Raw genomic sequence first — 17,300 nt, forward strand, 5'->3', positions numbered from 1 at the left:
ATTGTGGTATTTTTGTGATTAGATATTACTTTCTTTGGCAGTCAGTTGTGGGATTTGACCAACTTCCTTTGACTGAATTGTCAGATATACCGTCTCACACAGGAATGGATGAACTTTTAGGGATTGTCAATTGAGCAAGAGAGACTGACTGCTAAACCAGATTGCTGGTTTATTCAATTATAGTGAGTAATTTACCTGGCAGGGTAATTGCCATCAACTGGGTAGAACTATCCAGAAAACTTGAAAACTTTTATAAAGGTGATGAACAGAGTAGAATATGTCCATTTAAAGGCTGTGGATATCTGGCAAGACTACTGTGTTATTGCTCCGTTGTTGAATATAACCTCCTGGGATCTTTCTCCATTTGCCTCTCCTCTTAAGTGGAGTTGTGGTTTACCTTTTTTTTTTGAAACAGGGTCTTGCTCTGTCACCCAGGCTGGAGTGCAGTGGTGCCATCTAGGCTCACTGCAACCTCTGCCTCCTGGCTCAAGTGATCCTCCCACCTCAGCCTTCCTAGTAGCTGGGACTACAGGTGTGGACTACAATGCCTGGCCAATTTTTTGTTATTTTTTTTTTATAGAGACCGGGTTTTGCCATGTTGCCCAGGCTGGTCTCAAACTCCTTAGCTCAAGCGAATCCACTCACCTCAGCCTCCCAAAGTGTTGGGATTATAGCCATGAGCCACTGTGCCTGGCCTACCTTCACTTTTTCCAAGTTGTTTCTTCTGCTACTATACCTGTGGAACACACAGACCGATCATTGGGGAGGGTAATTATTTTTAGTTGCAGAGGAAGCCAGAAACCTTTGATGGATCAAAGAAGTGTCTCATCATCATAACACATAGTAACCCTCAGTAAATACTTGATGAATACTTGAGCAACCTGGCTTCATTTTTAAATTATTTTTATTAATTAATTAATTTATTTATTTTTAAATTTTTGGTAGAGATAAGGTCTCACTTTGTTGCCCAGGTTGGTCTTGAACTCCTGAGCTCAAGCGATCCTCCTGCCTTGGCCTCCCAAAGTGCTGGGATTACAGGCATGAGCCACCATGCCCAGCCATTGGCTTCATTTTTTAAAGCATCTGATTTTGAGGATTTGTATCATTGAATGTCTGATGCTGCATATGATAGTTATTTTCTCTTCTCTCATCTATGAGCAACATCTCGACCCTAATCTTAAGGAGCTACTGTAGCTCAGCTGTTCTTGGCTGTACCTGATTAGCTCAGTCAGGTTGCTGTTGTAGAACCCCAAAAGTTAGGTTCATGTACCCGGTGCACAGTAAGCCAAACACTGACATATTAATGCTTGGAAAGGTTTATTCAATTTGGCCAAAGTATGAGGGTGGGAGAAGCAGATTCTCAAATATGACCTTCCTTTGCATGTAATTGGGGGCTTTCCCTGATGATCAAAGCTGCTCGTGTCCCTTGGCCAGTCAAACTTCTGGATGCCATCAAGGAGGTCAGTATGACCTAAGGATCATTGTTCTTTAAAAGAAAAACAAGTACATTAATCTTGCAAGCAGCCCCTGGGGGGTTAGGATATAAAGTTAATCACTTGTTAGTGACTACCCTCTACCAAAATGACTACGTGCAAGCAATCCTGCCTGGAGGAAGCTAAGGACAGAGAAAGAAAAATAAGTAAAATAAACACCTGATGATTTTTATAGTATAGGCTGGGTTACAGTATCCCCACTGACACTGTTCCTTTCCTCAATCTTGAGTTGGGGTGTTGACTCAGTCTAACTACTTCCCACTGGCAAGGAGCATTCCTAGGGGGCTGAGGAATGGAATTTATTTACCTGCAGTTGAAAATATTTACATGTCCCGGGACTTAGGCAATTTTGTTGTAACATTGTTGAACAGGGTGTCAGGAGCTTCAGAAGGGTGATCTTGCAGTCCCACATACATAGTGCCACAGCAGTATAATCCACAGCCAAGGAGTATTCCTGTTCCTATAGTCATAGCTAGAATTACCAGTAATTTTTTCCACCAAGAGAGTACTGACCGGAAGTATTAAGATAATCATTGGTTTAGTGACATCGTGAGGTTGGACACCGCATCGGTTTGTACATATCTTGAAGGGCCAGGGTGATGTTTCCTGAATTGTCTGGAATGTACACATAGCATTCAGTTTTCATTATGGCACAAGTTCTCCTTGTGCAGCTGTGAAGACATCAAGGGCCATGTGGTTCTACAAAACTGCTTTTTTCCTCATAGTCATCTGAGAGGTGACTAAAGAGATGCCTTTGAATGCATCCTTCAGCACATGCTGGGTATAATTTGTTAGGATCTCAACATGTCAGATAACATTTTTTAAACTAACTTGGGGAACAAAAATAGAGAGGGGATGGTCATATCAGTGGAAAACTGACTTGGTCCATTGGTGCAACACATTTGGGAAATTTCCAGGTTGTCCGTTGGTTTTTGCCAAATTGCCCTGGACCTGTGGGAATCCCAGAGCATATTGTCCTATCCAGCCAATAGGTAATCAGGGCCAAAGATTAGTCCCAGTAGCCATTGCACTCCATATGAAGCTAGCCATTGAGTTCCTGGCCTGTGTCCAATCGGTAGCAAACCAGTCAGTTTGTTGCAGCCCTGGAGTATGTTCACATTGGTGGGGGGAGCATCCAGCCCATATTCTTAGTGATATTTGGCCAGTTATCATAAGAATGCTGTTTTTTTTTTTGTTCCCAACATAAAGGGGCAATTTGATTTATGTGGCCGGTGGCAGGATAAGGGTAGGGGAGCACAGTCAAAGATAATCATCCCAAGCTTGATAAAAACCTTCCTCAGTATAGTGGCTATTAATAGCCAAAATTTGGGGGGCTGCCAAGGGAAATTCCTTCAGGAGAGGAGGAGGAGTGTATTCAAAAGTTTGTTGAACATTCTGATTTATAGTAAAAGATTTTCTGTGACCTGGGTTGTGAAGGGTTATATTAATGCCAGGCCATAGCCTTACATTTCCTCGTTTTAGCACACCAGAGACCTGATTTTCTTTGGAATAGTTTTTCATAAAAGTTTGTTACTGTACTCAGTTGTTTCCTTGTAAGAGCAAGACCCACCAAGGTAATACCAAAGTGCTAGAGATAGGTATCAGCCCTCAAACCCTACGAGCTTCTGTAGGCTATCTGCATAATGTGCCCATTGTAGGAAAAGATTGGTTTCAGCAGACACCGTAAGCCATATAGTACTGTGGTGCTTAGCAAGAAGGCTTTACTTATCTGTGGATGTTTTCTTAAAAGGCAGCTTCAGGTTTTTAGTTGGTTCACATGTCCTTTCAGGTCTATTAACCTGATAGGTCGGGCTGAGGGGGGGCAATTTTTATCCAGGTATAATGTACCCACGGTTTAACTCCTGCCCAACTGATGAATGCGTGGTCAGAAGGACCTCATAGGGTCTTACCCTTTGAGGGGCTAGTTGGTGATCCAGTCCAGTCTCCCTCCAGGTTTTAAGTAGGACTTGGTCTCTAGCCTAGAAGAGGTGAAGTGGCCTGTCCGTGGGGAAGAAGCAAACTCATGAACAGAAGTCGGTATTTCATTTAGCAATTTTAAATAATGTCTAGTAGCTCCTTCCCTTTCTAAGATTTTATAGCCTGATCTAGCCCCAAGGTGGCTAGGAAAGGTCTCTTATACATAATTTCTAAAGGGCTCAACTAGAGCCTCTTTCAGGGAATGACCCAAATTCTCAGCAGGAGAGAAGGTAGTACTTTGTCCCAAGTTAGATTAGTTTCCTGGCACACTTTAGTAGCAGTTTTTTTTTTTTTTTTTTTTTTTTGAGACAGTCTCACCCTGTTGCCCAGGCTGGAGAGGAGTGGCATGATGGCGGCTCACTGCAACCTCTACCTCCTGGGTTCAAGCAATTCGTGTGCCTCAGCCTCCCAAGCAGCTGGGACTAAGGGCATGCGCCTCCACGTCCAGCTAATTTTTTGTATTTTTAGTAGAGACGGGGTTTGCCGTGTTGGCCAGGCTGGTCTCGAACTCCTGGGCTCAAATAATCCGCCTGCCTCCTGGCCTCCCAAAGTGCTGGGATTACAGGCGTAAGCCACCACACCTGGCCTAATTGTTCTTTAAATAGTTTGATTCAGTTTTTTAGTCTTTCCGGTGGGCTGTGGCTGTGCTGCATGAAGTTTCCATTCAATGTCTAGGACTTGAGACACTTCCTGTACTACCTGAGAGATGAACACTGCACCATGGTCACTCTGAATTGTCAAAGGGAGTTCATACTGGGGAATTATCTCTTTAGTATAGTGTGGGCCACTTCAGCTCCCTTTCTGTTCGGATAGGGTATGCCTCTACCCATCCTGTAAATGTGTCTACAAAAAACAAAAAGAAGTTTTTTGTACAAAAAGATGCCCTGTAGCCTCCAGGCGCCCGTGGCATTGTGGTGAAATTAACTTGCCAGTCCTTGCATGGAGAGTCTCCTGAATGTTGTACCCTTGAACAGGGGTGGGGTCCAGTTTTAGGGCAGTTTGGGCACAAAGCATGCATTGATGGATCACATTTTGAATGACCCGTTGCATGTCGGGGCCAATCAACTCACATGCCATTGAAGGGTTGCATCTTTTCTGTAATGGATGCTTTGATGAAACTGACTCACTATATCTTTAAGGAGGGCACTGGGAACCAATACGATACCTTCTGGATTACATTTCCAGCCTGGATGGGCCAGGGCCGGAATGTGAATCCCCATTCCTTGGCTCACTTTAAATCTCCTTTGGTATAGCAAGGTTGGAACTTGGTCAGATCGGTGTGAGGTATTAGTGGGGCTAAGAAGGCCTCAGAGTCCAATGTTTTTGTGGCTTGCTTGGCTGCCAGGTCGGCAAGTTGATTTCCTTTGACTATTCGGGAGTCTCCTTTTTGATGGCTGGGACGGTGGATGATAGCCACTATTAGAGGGGGCATTTACTGATTTTTTTTTTTTTTTGAGATAGAGTCTCACTCTGTCACTCAGGCTAGAGTGCAGTGGCACAATCTTGGCTCACTGCCACTTCTGCCTCCCGGATTCAAGTGATTCTCCTGCCTCAGCCTCCCGAGTAGCTGGGACTACAGGCATGTGTCACCGTGCCTGGCTAATTTTTGTATTTTTTAGTAGAGACGAGGTTTCACCATGTTGGCCAGGCTGGTCTTGAACTCCTGACCTCAGGTGATTCACCCGCCTCAGCCTCCCAAAGTGCTGGGATTATAGGCATGAGCCACCATGCCCGGCCTTTTACAGATTCTAATAAGGCCAAAATATCAGAAGTATATTTGATTTCTTTATTTTTGCTAGTCAAAAGACCCTCTCTACATAGCTCTGTGGGCATGTGCCACCAAGAAAACATATTGGGAGTCTATGTAAATATTCATAATTTTTTTTCTTACCCAATTGGAAGGCATGCATAAGGGCACCTTGGCCCACTGAGCTGAGGTGCCTAGCAATAAGGCTTTGGCTTCCTTACTTCCTTGTAAGGTAATGACCTCAAATTCAGCATGATGATGTCCATGGTCCATGAAGCTGCTTGCATCTGTGAACAGTCCTAATTTGGAGTGCAGCAGGGGCTGATCTGCCAGGTCTGGTTGCCTTGGAAAGACCTGCTCATTAATTGGAAGGCAATTTTGTATGGGCCCTAGCTCCTTCTCTGGAGGTATTAAGGTAGCAGAGTTAAGAACCAAGAACACCTTTAACTTCACCTCTGGATTGTCAAGGAGGATGGATGGCTTGGTATTTTCCCGACCTCTCAGAGGTCAGCCAATATCCACCTTTTTGATCTAAGAGACGGGAGATGTGATGCAGTGTGTGGACAGTGATGAGCTGAGCTAGAGTTAGCTTTTCAGCCTCCTAGAAGAGGTTGCAAGTTGCAGCCACTGCTCGGAGGCAGGGGGACCAACCCTCGCCACCTGGTCAAACTGTTTAGAGAGATAGGCAATCGGTCTTCAGTCAGTCCCCAAGCTTTGAGTTAGGACACTCAAGCCCATGGCTTGTTTTTTGTGCACAACTAAATTAGAGGGCTTTCTTAAATCTGGAAGGCCCAGCACAGAGGCAGTCTTTAACTTTTCTTTGACTTTATTTATTTATTTATTTATTTATTTTGACATGGAGTTTCGTTCTTGTCACTCAGGCTGGAGTGCAGTGGCGCGATCTCAGCTCACTGCAACCTCTGCTTCCTGGATTCTCCAGCCTCAACCTCCCGAGTAGCTGGGATTACAGGCACCCACCAGCGTGCCCGGCTAATTTTTGTATTTTTTAGTAGAGACAGGGTTTCGCCGTGTAGGCCAGGCAGGTCTCGAACTCCTGACCTCAAGTGATCCGACTGCCTCGGCCTCCCAAACTGCTGGGATTACAGGCATGAGCCACTGTGCTTAGCCTCTTTGACTTTTAATTTTGGCATTCTGAAGTCCAGATCAGGGGCTCAGAATTTTTTCCTTTTAGGGCCTCATAAAGGAGTTTTACCATAAGTCCAAAATTCAAAATCCAAATTCAACAGAATCCCATCATTCCTAGAAACTATTGCAGTTGTTTACAGGAAATGGGGACAGCTACCCAGGCAATTGCTTCTAGGTGGCCTGGGGGTAGGTTTCTGTGCCCCTTATTCAGTTCAGACCCTAAGTATTTTACTATCTTTTGGCAGATCTGGGCTTTCTTTTTGGAAACCCAGTAGCCTGTTTCCACTAGGAAATTCAGTATTTGAATGGTATTTTCAAGGAAAGCTCTGAAGGTCTTGCAAGAAAGATTTCATCCACATATTGTAAAAGCGTTCCTTCTGTCAGACAGAGGTCCCTTAAGTTCCATGCCAAAAATTTCTCAAAGATTGTGGGGGAATTTTTAAATCCTTGAGATAACACTAACAGTACTGCTGATTGACCTGTGTCCCAGCCTCAGAGATTCAAATTCAAAGATCTCTTGTGTCTCCTTGTCTAATGCAAAAGAAGGCATCTTTGCAGTCTAAATCTGTAAACCAACCTAGTTTATAGTTCACTGATAAAGTGATCAGCAAGCTATAGGGGTTAGTTACCATAGGGTGTATGTCCTAGACTTTTCATTACTGGCCCTAAGTCTTGTACAAACTGTAGTTGTCTTTTTTTTTTTTTTTTTGAGACGAGTCTCGCTCTGTCACCCAGCCTGGAGTGCAGTGGCACGATTTTGGCTCACTGCAAGCTCCGCCTCCTGGGTTCAAGCCATTCTCCTGCCTCAGCCTCCTGAGTAGCTGGGACTACAGGTGCCTGCCACCACGCCTGGCTAATTTTTTTGTATTTTTAGTAGAGATGGGGTTTCACCATGTTAGCCAGGATGGTCTTGATCTCCTGACCTCATGATCTGCCCACCTCGGCCCCCCAAAGTGCTGGGATTACAGGCGTGAGCCACCATGCCCGGCCGAAACTGTAGTTGTCTTAATGGGACTTGCATGATGGTAACATGTAGGGACCAGCCCCACAGGGTCGGTGGGTTTTTCTCCCTGTGTGTGGAGACGAGAGATTGTAGAAATAAAGACACAAGACAAAGAGATAAAAGACTGCTGGGCCTGGGGGACCACTACCACCAAGATGCAGAGACCAGTAGTAGCCCCGAATGCCTGGCTGCACTGTTATTTATTGGATACAAGGCAAAAAGGGCAGGGTAAAGAGTGTGAGTCATCTCCAGTGATTGATAAGGTCACGTGAGTCACGTGTCCACTAGACGGGGGGGCCCTTCCCTGCCTGGCAGCCGAGGCAGAGAGAGGGAGAGCGAGAGAGAGACAGCTTATGCCATTATTTCTGCACATCAGAGACTTTTAGTACTTTCATTAATTTTGCTACTGTTATCTAAAAGGCAGAGCCAGGTGTACAGGGTGGAACTTGAAAGCAGACTAGGAGCGTGACCACTGAAGCACAGCATCACAGGGAGACAGGGTCGGGCCTCTGGATAACTGCGGGCGGGCCTGACTGATGTCAGGCCCTCCACAAGAGGTGGAGGAGTAGAGTCTCCTCTAAACTCCCCCAGGGAAAGGGAGACTCCCTTTCCCGGTCTGCTAAGTAGCGGGTGTTTTTCCTTGACACTAATGCTACCGCTAGACCACGGTCCGCTTGGCAATGGGCGTCTTCCCAGACGCTGGCATTACCGCTAGACCAAGGAGCCCTCTGGTGGCCCTGTCCGGGCATAACAGAAGGCTCACACTCTTCTCTTCTGGTCACTTCTCACTATGTCCGTTTGGTTCCTATCTGTATGGCCTGGTTTTTCCTAGGTTATGATTATAGAGCGAGGATTGTTACAATATTGGAATAAAGAGTAATTGCTACAAACTAATGATTAATGATATTCATATATAATCATGTCTATGATTTAGATCTAGTATAACTCTTGTTGTTTTATATATTTTATTATACTGGAACAGCTCGTGCCCTCGGTCTCTTGCCTCAGCACCTGGGTGGCTTGCTGCCCACAGTAAAACAGGAATGTTAAAGGGAGAATTACAGGACCAAATCAGTCCTTGTGCCAAAAAAGCCTTCCAAGAGTGGTTGAATACCCTTTCGTGCCACTTCATTTAATGGATATTCTGTGTCTCTCTTTTAATTTAATTTTTATGGGTTTGGCTGTGACCACTCTCCCTGGCTTCCCTTGGGCCCAAACATCTTTCCTTACCTGCATGAGAATTTCTTCTGGAATGTCCTGAACCTCTTCATTTTCTGGTTGGAGCAGGAGTATTTGAAACCTGCAAACTTGTTCAGAAGGAATCATTATATCTAGGCATCTGGGGGGAAAGACAAGTTGAGCATACAATTTGGCAAGCAAATCCTAGCCCAGGAGGGGCACTGGGCATTAAGCATGTACAAGAAACTATGCCCTAGGCTGGTCTCTCCTAAATGGTAACCTAAAGATTGTAGAAGGGGGTAATGGTGTCTCCCAATATCCATGTAACAGTAATGGTTTTTCCCAAAGTTGGAGAGACACAATTGTTAATTACTTAATATGTGGCACTGTGTCAACTAAAAAGTCAATCATTCTTTTCCCCACTGTCAGTTGTATCTAGGAATCCTGTGGGGATATAGCCACTGGTTGCTCCAAGTCTAAGGGAGTCCCTGGGACACATCAGTCTTCATCTAAATATTATTCTCTCTCCTCATCTGATTTTGAGGGAGACTGCACTTGCCAGCTGCTTTGGTCAATTTGGGACAGCCCTTTTTCCGGTGTCCCTCCTTCTTACAATAGGCACATTGTTTTTTTTTTCTGAAGGGGGCGTGAACCGCTCTTTGATTTCTTCCTTTTCCCCTAGGTTGGTAGTCAAGCACAGCTGCCAGCGAGTTACTTGTTGCTTCAATTTGCACTTTCCTGAGCCTCATCCTGAGCATAGTATACTTTAAAAGCTAAGTCCACTAAATGTGAGATTGGCAACCCAAGGATCCCATTTACCTTTTGCAGTTTTCTTTGAATATCAGGGCACTGTGGCTGATAAAGGTCACATTGACCATTCTCTGATTGTCTGGTGCCTCAGGGTTAGTTAGCGTCAACCTACTTTCCACATGTCTGATGGAGTCTTTCTAGGAATTACAAAGGGTCCTCATATGCTCGCTGCTGTACTTCCTGTACCTTATTGAGGCTCTTAACCTGAGTAACCCCTTTCTTCAAACCTTCAAGGATGCAGTTCTCATAGTGTCCTAAGTGGGAAAGGCCCCATCATTTACATCCCAACTGGTCTCTGCGTTAGGGACTGAGTCTATTGGCCAGGGGTGATTGTTTACCACCTCCAGATGGAGCCGGTTTGCTTCTTCCCTGGCCTTTTCTGTGACTACATGCCTTTCTTCTGCTGTGAGCAGCACTTTAACAAAGTGAGTATCTGCCCTTGTCTGGTGGTAGGTCAGAAATATAGACAAGAATAGCCCAGCCATTTGCTTGGGTTGGGATAGGGGGGATTATCGTTTTTCCACCTGAACAGCTCCAAAGTGGGAAAAGGAAATATAACCACATCATGCCAACCTGTTGTCCATTCAAGTCCCGCAGTGGGGAATTGACACAGAGGAAACCGCCCTACTAAGGGACCAGCAGGTCCCAGGCCAAATTAGGTTTCCTGTCAGTTGCAGGAATGGGAGACCACAACCTGTCCTAATTCCATGGGGAGGACAGGTTTGGGAGTGTTCCCCTCCTGCTCCAGACAATCCCATAAGGAGGTGGAGGTGCTGGAGCCATAGCTGACTTGGGGGACAGAGGACCAGGATTATTATTCAGGGGATTCAAAGCACCAAGCAGTACCCTGTCTTCCCCATCTAATGGTGGGAGTCTAAAACCTTAGGTTTGGGCTGTTTTTCCTTTTGCAGCATCAAATTATACCTCTTTTGAGTAGGTTCATTCTGATACAAGAGTATAAAAGCCTGGACATACAGGATTGCATCCTATTTTCTCTGCTCTTACAGAATAGTTCCAGTTGTATTATAGTAGCATAACTTAAAGAACTGTTTGTCAGCCATTTTTTCCCAAATTCTAAGGCATATTGAGGCCAAGCAGCGTTACAATTAAAAAAATTTTATTTTTCTTCATGGGCTCATAGCTGAAAGTGGCCCAATTCTGGAGAATGCAGCCAATGATGCTACTCTCTGGGATAAATTCCAAATTTGCCATGTTCAGTCTTTTCACATAACACACACCACACACACACACACACACACACACACACGCACACACACGCACCCAGACCAAACAACAACAACAACAACAAAACAAAACAAAATCACAAACAGAAAACCAAACTCCCTACAGGAAAGCAAACAAGCAAATGGGCATAGTCCACCATTCTATTACTCCCCCAAAAGGGCCCTCTTCACAATGCAATCAGAGAGAGTGAGATATGGCTGTGTGCACCGCAGTGACTTACCCTTCAAACCAAAACCGGAAGTCCAGATAGCAGTCCGAGATGTTTCTCTGCTCTAAACTTCTAGAGTACAAACAGCAGCCTACATTGACCTAGAAGAGCGACTTTAGGGCCCCCGACCAACACACTTGGGCAGCTGCTGGGGCACTCGTTTGCCTAACCTGGCCGGGGGCTACTGCCATGCTAGCCCTGGCATGGTTGCCAAAATCTGTTGCAGAACCCCAAAACTTAGGTTCAAGTACCTGATGTGCAGTAAGCCAAATACTGACACATCGGTGCTTCAGTGCAGAGAAAGGTTTATTCAATTTGACCCAAGCATGAGGGTGGGAGAGGCAAATTCTCAAATTCAGTCTCCCTTTGCACGTAACTGGTGGCTTTTATGAGTAAGGTAGGTATATGGGAAGTGAGATCCCTGATGATCAAAGCTGCTTGCATCCCTTGGCCAGTCAAATTTCTGGGTGCCATCAAGGAGGTCAGCATGACCCAGGGATCATTGTTCTTTACAAGAAAAACAAGTTCATTAATCTTGCAAGCCGCCCCTGGGGTTTAGGATATGAAGTTAATCACTTATTAGTGACTACCCTCTACCAAAATGACTACATGCAAGCAGTCCTGCCTGGAGGAATTTAAAGGAAAATAAGTAAAACCTACATGATTTTTATAACATAGGCTTGGCCACATCGCTATATTTCATCTAAGTGATGGCTATACCGTTTTTCTCTGCTTGCCACATTTAACAGAGATATAAAAGTTCTTGCTAAAAGGCTAGTCTTGTAGAGTATGTCATGAAGGCTCATCATGAATACATCATGAAAGCCCACTTGGGAAGAAATCGGAGCAAGACAACGGCGAGGCAAAAAGAACAAGCAGGGGCAGACATGGAAATCCAGCTAGTCTGTTTTAAAGAGTCCCTGGGCAGGCAACTTCTGAGGAGGACACTGTCAGCAGAAGTGCCATCATATAAACACTACACCTTCAAAAAAGTTTCCTGACCCTATTGTCCCCTCTGTGTCCTCCTCATTTCAGTTAACATGGCCTGTTAAAAAATCTTGTCACCATTAGATGTTTCATGTCTTATTTATTTAACACACTTTTTCTGTGTCTGACTAAGAGGACCAGCAACTCTTTGTTTAAAAAGTTCTTTAGGCTGGACGCAGTGGCTTACATCTGTAATCCCAACACTCTGGGAGGCCAAGATCACCTGAGCTCAGGAGTTCGAGACCAGCCTGCCCAAATGGCAAAACCCCATCTCTACTAAAAATACAAAAATTAGCTGGTGTGATGGCGTTCACCTATAATCCCAGCCACTGGGGAGGCGGAGGCAGGAGAATCGCTTGAACCTGGGAGGCGGAGGTTGCAGTGAGCTGAGATCACCCCACTGCACTCCACCTTGGGCCACAGAGTGAGACTCTGTCTCAAAATAATATATATATATAAACAATTTAAAAATGATAAAAAGGTCTTTAGTGGTCTGTTTAGGTTTTAAAATTCTTTTATTATTCATAAACACCTATGAGTTGTTTATAATTCAAATAGCTCCACTGAGATTATCATGAAAAGGGGCGGTCTTCCACCTTACTCCTGATTATCATTTCCCAAAGGCAGCCACTTTAATTTTTGCATTATTTATTGGCATTTGCCTCCATATTTAAATAATGTGCTTATATCTCCACTTGTTGATTTTTCCATTTGTGTTATTACCCGTTGATTTCCTCCTATGGTAGATAAGAATTTAGCTCTTTCATAATATCCACCCACACCACACCACAGTTGTTTCTCAACCTTTGGTTAAGTCAGCGTTCTAAGTTCTTCATGTTATAATAGCTAAATATTCATCATGAGCCATAGTGTACCATGATTGTGTTTCTCAGACCACTTTTCCCCCCTCACTTTTACTTCATTTGTTTGCCTCTTTTCCTATGGATTGATGATGAATTCATCCCCCAAATCTCTGATAGCATTATGTAATCTTGTATATACATCAAAATTTTTTTTTTTTTTCTTAATCTTTCCTAGTTCCCCTGTTCTGCGTTCGGTGCTATATTCGTTTACTAGGGCTGCCATAGCAAAGTACCACAGACTGGGTGGCTTAAATAAGAGAAATTAATTTTCTCACAATTCTGGAGATGGAAAGAGCAAGGTGTCGGCAGGGTTGGTTTCTTCAGAGGCCTCTCTTCTTATAAATGGCCGTCTTCCTGTGTCTTCACATGGTCTTCCCTTTGTGTCTCTCTGTGTCTAAATTTCCTTACCTTAAAAAGATGCTAATTGGAATGGGACATCAATTTAAGAGAAAAAAAAAGAAAAAGGACGCTGGTCATATTGGATTGGGGCCCACCCTAGTGACTTCACTTTTACTTGTTTACCTCTTTAAAGGCCCATTTCCAAATACAGTCACATACTGAGATACTGTGGTTAGAACTTTAACATGACTTCTGGAGTGACACAACTCAGCCCAGAACAGGCACCTTGGTTATTCTTTTTTTTTTTTTGAAGACAAGGTCTCACTCTTGCCCAGGCTTGAGTGCAGTGGTGTGATCTTGGCTCACTGCAGCCTCCGCCTCCTGAGTTCAATCGATTCTCCCACCTCAGCCTCCTGAGTAGTAGCTAGGATTACAGGCATGCACCACCACACCCAGCTAATTTTTTAATTTTTGGTAGAGAGTGGGTTTCACCATGTTGGCCAGGCTGATCTCAAACTCCTGACCTCAAGTGATCTGCCCGCCTTGGCCTCCCAAAGTGCTGGGATTACAGGCGTGAGCCACTGCACCTTGGTTATTCTCTAGACCTCAGGCATAGCTTCTGCCCTGGGATTTCTCTTTACCTTCACCCTGGTCATTTCTTCCTCTCCTGTCTCCTGGATCCCATAGCTGCTGCTTTTTGGTTTACTTTCCTGTTTGGTGGAGTATATCTTTCAGCTTCCCAGGGAAGGTCATTGGGATATAAACTTTTCAAGACCTTTGCCTGAGTGAAATGGGTTTATTTTACTCTTTCACTCCTTTGATAGTTTGATCGTGAAATTGTAGGTAAGCAGTTTTAAATGCATTTATTCATTGTTGTTCTAGATTTCATCTCTGCTGTTGAAATCCTGTGCTACCCTGACTGCAGAGCTTTTATTTGTGACCTGTAATTTTCCTCTCTGGCAGCTTTAGGATCTTTATCTCAGGTGTTCTGAAATTTCGTGTTATGCCTTAGTGGGTGCTTTTTTTTTTTTTTTGATACAGTCTCACTCTGTCGCCCAGGCTGGAGTGTAGTAGCATCATCTTGGCTCACTGCAACCTCCGTCTCCCAGGTTCAAGCGATTCTCTTGCCTCAACCTCCCAAGTAACTGGGACTACAGGCACATGCCACCACGCCTGACTAATTTTTGTATTTTTGGTGGAGACGGGGTTTCACCACATTGGCCAGGCTGGTCTCAAACTCCTGACCTCAAGTGATCCATCCGCCTGGGCCTCCTAAAGTGCTGAAATCACAGGTGTGAGTCACCGAGCCCAGCCAGTGTGGGTGCTTTTTAATTCATAATGCTAAATACTTAGTGAGATTTTTCAATCTGGCAAGTTATGTGCTTCAGTTCTGGGATATTTCGATTTTAATCACATTTTTTTCCGGGAGGGGGGGAGTTTTATTAGTTGAATGTGGGATTTTCTGGAATGGACCTCTAAGTTTTTTTTTTTTTCTTCTTGTTTTCCATTTTTAGCCTTTTGCCTTTTTTTAAAATTTAGGATGATTTTCTCAGCTTTATTTTCTACCTTTCTGTTGGCTAGCTACATTTTCTGCTATATGTATTTTTTCTGCTCTATGATTTTAATTTCCAAGAGCTAGCTCATTTTTTTCCAGAAAAAATGCTATTAGAAAATGAATTCATTATCTCTCTATTGCCAGTTATTTCTACATTTCTTCTGTTCCCTGAATCAACTTTTTTTTTCTTTCTTCCCTGTCCCCTATTTGTTTATACCTCTGTCTCTGCTCTTAGAAGTGTTCTTGAAATACCTGATGACCATGTTTACTGCTCATTTGTCCGTACTTAACATTGAGGCACTAAAAGTTGATGATAGACACTCTAGTCTTGTCATGGTGGCCTTGTAATAAGATGGTTAGTCAGCTTGGTTTTTGTTTACTTTCCTCCTGCAGCACACATTTAAGTTTTATTTTTCTCCATTCTGACAGTTACCATCTTTGAAATTTTAATTTTTGTTCACCACAAACACTTCTACTACGGAAGGGAGGCCCCTTCTAGTATCCTGTATGAACCTCCTTTTTGATGTAATTCTAGCAACTGCCCCAGAATTATGTCCTGAAAACAAGCTGATTTGTGTTTTTCCCTTTGGGAATCTTGAATGGCTTCTGGCCTTCAGAACCCATTTTCAATTCCTTGTCAAGGCTTTCTGTGATCTGACTCCAAGCTGAGTTTACAAAGCCCTGTACTGTATTCCACTCCATATCTCAGGATGCCAGCCATTTCCTGAGTACATTGTGTTACATGCACTTATGCCACCATATCCTTTGTCTTTCAGGTTGTTCTCCTGGCTATAATTTCTCTCCGGTGGCCTCTGTGAGCACATCATTCACATTCTTTAAGCCCATCTCCTTAGTAAAGCCTTCTTTCCCACCCTACATTATTCACAAACAACCTACCCTTCCAGGTGGATGATTCCTCTCTCAGCAAGGTACCTTGTGTCATTATTTAGCATTTGTTTCATTTATATCTCATCCTGTATGAAACACAGATTCTGGAGCACTGTCTCAGATTCCATCAACCCCATCAACCCCTTGAGCTTCTGCTGACAGGTTTAAGGCAATGATCCAGAAGTATGGAGGAGTCAGCTCCCTCTGGAGGGCCTTGATTAGTGAAATGCAGAGGACAGGAGGGAGCCTGGCAGGCAAACGCCCCCTCCTGTCTCCCTCCTGTGAACTCCTCTCAGCCATGGTTTTGCCTTGCATGCCTTCCAGAGAAGACACACAGGTTGTCTGGCAAATGTGTTTGGCTAAGTAAATGCACTTGGCAAACACTCCGTGTGTCTTCCTGGCTCACTGTGAAGCCTGCGGTGAGGTAATGCATTACATCACATTGCTATGCATCGTTCCTTGCTTCACTTACCTTTTTCCTCGCCCTCACCTCTCTGTTCTTACATATCCCAAATAAAATACCAGTGCTTACATGTGCCGTGTTGATGTGCTGCACCCATTAACTCGTCATTTACATTAGGTATTTCTCCTAATGCTATCCCTCCCCCATCCCCCCACCCCATGACAGGCCCCCGTGTATGATGTTCCCTGCCTTGTGTCCAAGTGTTCTCATTGTTCAATTCCCACCTGTGAGTGAGAACATGTGGTGTTTGGTATTTTGTCCTTGAGATAGTTTGCTGAGAATGATGGTTTCCAGCTTCATCCATGTCCCTTCAAAGGACATGAACTCATCCTTTTTTATGGCTGCATAGTATTCTGTGGTGTATATGTGCCACATTTTCTTAATCCAGTCTATCATTGATGGACATTTGGGTTGTTATATATGTAACAAACCTGCACGTTATGCGCATGTACCCTAGAACTTAAAGTATAATAAAAATAAATAATAAATAAAATAAAATACCAGTGCTTTAATCCTTGCCTTGGGCTCTGCTTTCTAGAGGACCTAGGTTAAGACACCCAGATATTTGTTTAAAAATCTGACAGTCTTAAGTGTTTAATCGTTCAGCCATGTGTATGACAGCTGGAAGTACCACATCGCTCACTGATTTGACATTGAAGTCCTACAAATATTTATACCTTTTAAGAATATAGAAATGTCAGTTACATCCAACATAACAATTGATCAAGAATTACAAGTTTCATTTTCGAAGTTATTTTCACAAGACGTGGGGATCGTGTTTGGAGTCTGGGTATCTTACCTGACCCATTTGTTCAGATAACACTTCCAAGGTTAGATTCATTTTAACACATGGTAACAGTTATGCATATTTATGCAAGTCTATATATTGCAGAGAAGAATAAAGTTGATATTGTTTTGAAAGCTCTCATCTAATACCTTACCAGTTAGATCTTTTGAACTAATTTTATGGTAAGCCTTGCAAGCCATAAGGGATCATTTTTACCTCTGAGATGACTTAAAAAATAGTCAAATAGTAAAATTCATCTCTTTTAGTGTACAGTTATACAAATTTTGACAAACTCATAGTTTTATAACTATCACCACTACCACCACAATCAAAATATACAACCATTCCATCATCCCCTAAAATTCCCTCATAGCATTTTGTAGCAATCCATTCCCACCAACCCCAGACTTTGGCAAATGCTGACCTATTTTCTGTCCCTATAGTTTTGCTTTTTCTAGAATGTTGTATAAATGGAATAACAGAGTATGTAGCCTTTCAAATGTGGCTTCTTTCATTTAGCATAATGCTTTTGAGCTTCATCCATGTTGCTGAGTAGATCAACAGTTCATTCCCTTTTGTTGCTGAGTATGCTGTGGATATACCACAATTT

The 17,300-nt window shown here is 43.6% G+C and overlaps 1 protein-coding gene across 1 annotated transcript in view; it reads left to right on the top strand.

Annotated features, from left to right (window-relative positions):
* The first annotated feature begins 16 nt into the window (after positions 1-16).
* Positions 17-17,300, top strand: part of TPRKB (TP53RK binding protein) — a 38,932-nt gene continuing 21,648 nt past the window's right edge. Inside the window, exon 1 of the mRNA XM_054473511.2 lies at positions 17-182. The gene's annotated coding sequence lies outside the window, so the exon portion shown is untranslated. The remainder of the gene's footprint in view (positions 183-17,300) is intronic.

Source organism: Pongo pygmaeus, chromosome 12 (genome assembly GCF_028885625.2).
Source record: "Pongo pygmaeus isolate AG05252 chromosome 12, NHGRI_mPonPyg2-v2.0_pri, whole genome shotgun sequence".
Taxonomy (NCBI): Eukaryota; Metazoa; Chordata; class Mammalia; order Primates; family Hominidae; genus Pongo; species Pongo pygmaeus.